This window comes from Somniosus microcephalus, chromosome 26, assembly GCF_052327205.1.
Source record: "Somniosus microcephalus isolate GS21.2 chromosome 26, FLI_Smic_1.0, whole genome shotgun sequence".
NCBI lineage: Eukaryota > Metazoa > Chordata > Chondrichthyes > Squaliformes > Somniosidae > Somniosus > Somniosus microcephalus.
In genome coordinates, this window is record NC_141012.1 from 52,332,753 (window position 1) to 52,338,170 (window position 5,418).

At 54.0% G+C, this 5,418-nt stretch overlaps 1 pseudogene; it reads right to left on the reverse strand.

Annotated features, from left to right (window-relative positions):
• Window positions 1-221: 221 nt before the first annotated feature.
• On the reverse strand, window positions 222-4,401 carry LOC147100452 (uncharacterized; annotated as a pseudogene).
• Between the last annotated feature and the right edge of the window lie 1,017 nt (window positions 4,402-5,418).

Here is a 5,418-nt window from a genome sequence, read left to right on the forward strand (position 1 = left end):
GATACTCATTTCTGCCCAGACTGTCCATGAAGAACTCATCCGAGTGTGATACCAGCAACCCCAATCCCCCATTCACCAACAGTCCCACTCCTTACCTTCCCTCTGATACTGACCATCACAGCGTCCGCTTGGCTACAATGCAAAAATAAAAACCAACGCAAAATAAACATTCCAAACCAAATTTATAAATTAAACCATGCCATATTGCATACAAATGTAAACTATTCACCCTTGTGCATTCCCTTACTACCTGTCTTCAGTGTGCCTTTGCCTGTCTTAGTGCTCCTACGCGGTGCTACCCCAGTGGCTGCAGCATGGCTGGTGGAAGGCTGTTGACTTTCAGTGGAGGAGACTGCAGATGGTCTTGGAAGTCAACTTCGAGCAGCTCTGAGCCTTGAGGGCCCAGCTGTAGACTGCACCATCTCGGCATGGGCGGCAGCAGTCTTTACTGGTGGCTGACAGGCAGCAGCCAGGGCACTGGCGGAGTGGCAATGGTGGGAGGATGAATGCTGTCATCCTGCGAGAGGGCAGCAGGTTCGTGCTCCATGGAGCCACTGCCACTCCCCTGGGGCACCGCCTCAGCAACCCTAGTAATCTGTTGGAGGGCAGATTACAGGACTGCTGTGACACCCTGCAAGCCCCTTTGAACCCTGGAATCCAGAGCCATGATGGCAGCAGTCTGAGCTTCCACTGCAGCACTCAGACGTTTGGTGACTGCTGCTTGTGCTGCAGTGGAAGCTGAGACATCGGTCATCAGACTCTGCATCATGGGTGGGTTCACAAGTGTGTTGAAGGAGTTGCCCACCACTTCCATGCTGGAAAGGATGGGCTCGAAGCTCTGCACAAAGCCCTGTGCCAAGTTGGTGCCGGACTCCTCCATGCTCCTTGACATTGAACGTAGGCTTTCTGGCAGACTTCCCAATGCACTAACCATTTCATTATGCATGCCCATCAGCCTTCTTCTGTAGGCCGCCCCTTCGAAGCCCTCATCTGAGTCCTCTGCAGCAGAACTCGTGTGTGACCTCGCCCTCCAGCGAGCTGGCACCTGTGCTATCCTTACCCCCTGCCCTGACTGCTGGCCACTGTGCCCCATGTCTCACCACATGCAGATCGCGCCTCTATGCTATCCTCTAAATGATGTGCAGTGCCAGTATCTGAGCTGCTGGCTGTGAGTGTGAAATCGAGTGACGGTGTATCTTCATCATCACCGTCTGCTTGCTTTTCCACCACTGCCTGGACAGGTTGCAGTTCTTGGGTATCTGAAAGGAGAAAGGCACAAGGGTGAGGTTGTGGTGAGGGGAAGGGAGAAAAGCAAGAGATGCATGCTTACACCATCTGCAGCTCGTAAATCAGAAGAGGTTGTGGGATGAGAGGGAAGTGGGATGTGAGAAGGAGGGTTAGGTATGAGGATATCGTCATCCTCGATAGTTTCAGCCCCGCCGCTGGCCACGGCTTCAGCAATGGCCGCTCCAATGATGGTGAGCACCGTCTCCTCCTTGTGGATAAGGACATGCAGATGCATCTGTCCCTGTCAGTTAGCTCCTGCTGCCTCCGGTTGTGTGCCACCTTATCCTGCAGGGAGTGAAGTGTGTCAGTGAGTGTCATGCAATCTGTTTGGGAGGTGTGGCTGGCATGGTTGATTAGCTGACAGTGTGTGCAAGCTGTGAGATGTGGGTGTGAGGATTGCAGCAGTGCTAAGTGTGTGAGAGTGATGTGAGGTATGAGTCCTGATTGATAGAGATTGCTGGTCGGTGAGTGGAGGGGGTCTGGTGCATTGAGCAGTGGCTGAGGATAGTGGTGTAGTTGGTGGGATCTGCCATTTGAAGATGAATTCACTGACCTTTACCCCTCATGTGTGGTCATTGAACTTCTTGCATCCAGGTCCTCGGAGCTTGACTCCTGGCATTGACCGCCATGGCTATCTGCTCCCACTGCCTTCTGACCGTTTGTCTGGAGGGCCTCCTGGCCCCCTGTGGATACAGGAAATCTCTCCTCCTTTCCACCTCCTCCACAAGGCCTCCAGTACAGTGTCTGAAAACGTTGGAGCCCGCTCTCTCCCATGTTGTGCCATTCCTCACTGTATCCCAGGAGCCCGCTCTTTCCCATGTTGTGCCATTCCTCACTGTTTCCCAGGAGCCCGCTCTTTCCCATGTTGTGCCATTCCTCACTGTATCCCAGGAGCCCGCTCTCTCCCATGTTGTGCCATTCCTCACTGTTTCCCAGGAGCCCGCTCTCTCCCATGTTGTGCCATTCCTCACTGTATCCCAGGAGCCCGCTCTCTCCCATGTTGTGCCATTCCTCACTGTATCCCAGGAGCCCGCTCTTTCCCATGTTGTGCCATTCCTCACTGTATCCCAGGAGCCCGCTCTTTCCCATGTTGTGCCATTCCTCACTGTATCCCAGGAGCCCGCTCTTTCCCATGTTGTGCCATTCCTCACTGTATCCCAGGAGCCCGCTCTCTCCCATGTTGTGCCATTCCTCACTGTATCCCAGGAGCCCGCTCTCTCCCATGTTGTGCCATTCCTCACTGTATCCCAGGAGCCCGCTCTTTCCCATGTTGTGCCATTCCTCACTGTATCCCAGGAGCCCGCTCTCTCCCATGTTGTGCCATTCCTCACTGTATCCCAGGAGCCCGCTCTCTCCCATGTTGTGCCATTCCTCACTGTATCCCAGGAGCCCGCTCTCTCCCATGTTGTGCCATTCCTCACTGTATCCCAGGAGCCCGCTCTCTCCCATGTTGTGCCATTCCTCACTGTATCCCAGGAGCCCGCTCTTTCCCATGTTGTGCCATTCCTCACTGTATCCCAGGAGCCCGCTCTTTCCCATGTTGTGCCATTCCTCACTGTTTCCCAGGAGCCCGCTCTTTCCCATGTTGTGCCATTCCTCACTGTATCCCAGGAGCCCGCTCTCTCCCATGTTGTGCCATTCCTCACTGTATCCCAGGAGCCCGCTCTTTCCCATGTTGTGCCATTCCTCACTGTTTCCCAGGAGCCCGCTCTCTCCCATGTTGTGCCATTCCTCACTGTATCCCAGGAGCCCGCTCTTTCCCATGTTGTGCCATTCCTCACTGTATCCCAGGAGCCCGCTCTCTCCCATGTTGTGCCATTCCTCACTGTATCCCAGGAGCCCGCTCTCTCCCATGTTGTGCCATTCCTCACTGTATCCCAGGAGCCCGCTCTTTCCCATGTTGTGCCATTCCTCACTGTATCCCAGGAGCCCGCTCTTTCCCATGTTGTGCCATTCCTCACTGTATCCCAGGAGCCCGCTCTCTCCCATGTTGTGCCATTCCTCAGTGTTTCCCAGGAGCCCGCTCTTTCCCATGTTGTGCCATTCCTCACTGTATCCCAGGAGCCCGCTCTCTCCCATGTTGTGCCATTCCTCACTGTATCCCAGGAGCCCGCTCTTTCCCATGTTGTGCCATTCCTCACTGTATCCCAGGAGCCCGCTCTCTCCCATGTTGTGCCATTCCTCACTGTTTCCCAGGAGCCCGCTCTTTCCCATGTTGTGCCATTCCTCACTGTATCCCAGGAGCCCGCTCTCTCCCATGTTGTGCCATTCCTCACTGTTTCCCAGGAGCCCGCTCTTTCCCATGTTGTGCCATTCCTCACTGTATCCCAGGAGCCCGCTCTTTCCCATGTTGTGCCATTCCTCACTGTATCCCAGGAGCCCGCTCTTTCCCATGTTGTGCCATTCCTCATTGTATCCCAGGAGCCCGCTCTCTCCCATGTTGTGCCATTCCTCACTGTATCCCAGGAGCCCGCTCTCTCCCATGTTGTGCCATTCCTCACTGTATCCCAGGAGCCCGCTCTTTCCCATGTTGTGCCATTCCTCACTGTATCCCAGGAGCCCGCTCTTTCCCATGTTGGGCCATTCCTCACTGTATCCCAGGAGCCCGCTCTCTCCCATGTTGTGCCATTCCTCACTGTATCCCAGGAGCCCGCTCTCGCCCATGTTGTGCCATTCCTCACTGTATCCCAGGAGCCCGCTCTTTCCCATGTTGTGCCATTCCTCACTGTATCCCAGGAGCCCGCTCTTTCCCATGTTGTGCCATTCCTCACTGTTTCCCAGGAGCCCGCTCTTTCCCATGTTGTGCCATTCCTCACTGTATCCCAGGAGCCCGCTCTTTCCCATGTTGTGCCATTCCTCACTGTATCCCAGGAGCCCGCTCTTTCCCATGTTGTGCCATTCCTCAGTGTATCCCAGGAGCCCGCTCTCTCCCATGTTGTGCCATTCCTCACTGTATCCCAGGAGCCCGCTCTTTCCCATGTTGTGCCATTCCTCACTGTATCCCAGGAGCCCGCTCTTTCCCATGTTGTGCCATTCCTCACTGTTTCCCAGGAGCCCGCTCTTTCCCATGTTGTGCCATTCCTCACTGTATCCCAGGAGCCCGCTCTTTCCCATGTTGTGCCATTCTTCACTGTTTCTCGGGTCAGACTCACTTCCTGAACGACTCCCAGCACCTGCTCCAGCCACAATGCACCTCCCCTTTAAGAGGTGCAGCCTAGCTTTAAGCAGTACAGACTAGCTTTAACTAGTGCTAGCAAGCAATGATGTTGGGCTGCTTGCTGATGCGTGCAGCCAATGAACAATGCGGTTAGCGCTGGCTGCACGCTGAAATCGTGGAAATGAGCAGGCAGCACGAAGTTGGCGTGCTGCCTGCATTGCAATCAACGGGTGCAGGTTAATCGCTCATCTCGATCCCTGCGCCCGTTTTCGGGGGTATCGAATTCAACCCCCCATGTGTCTGTTTAACACCTCCAGGCAAGTCAAAATTATGGTAATCAGCAATTAGGACGAAAATTGTGTGCTAAATCTGGAATTTCAAACAGGCGTGTCTTATTAGCACAGCACCCATTTGGTGCCTGTTTTCAACCTCTCGCCAAAATAACCCCCAGAAAGACTTGCATTTATGTAGCGCCTTTCACAACTACAGGACTTCCCAACGCGCTTTACAGGCAGTGAAGTACTTTTTGAAGTGTGGTCACTGTTGTAATGTAGGAAACGCAGCAGCCAATTTGCACACAGCAAGCTCCCACAAACAGCAATGTGATAATGACCAGACAATCTGTTTAACAGAAGTTGGTTGAGGGATTGATATTGGCCAGGACAGTACCATGGGATCTTTTACGTCCAACTGAGAGGGCAGACGGGGATCGAGATGAGCGATTAACCTGCGCCCGTTGATTGCAATGCAATGCAGGCAGCACGCCAACTTTGTGCTGCCTGCTCAGTTCCACGATTTCAGCCTGCAGCCAGCAAACAGTTTAACATCTGATCTGAAAGACGGCCCCTCCGACAGTGCAGCACTCCCACAGTACGGCACTGGGACTGTCAGCTGAGATTTTGTTCTCAAGTCTATGGAATGGAACTTGAATCCATAACCTTCTGACTCATAATGATGGGCCATTCCCCTCACCA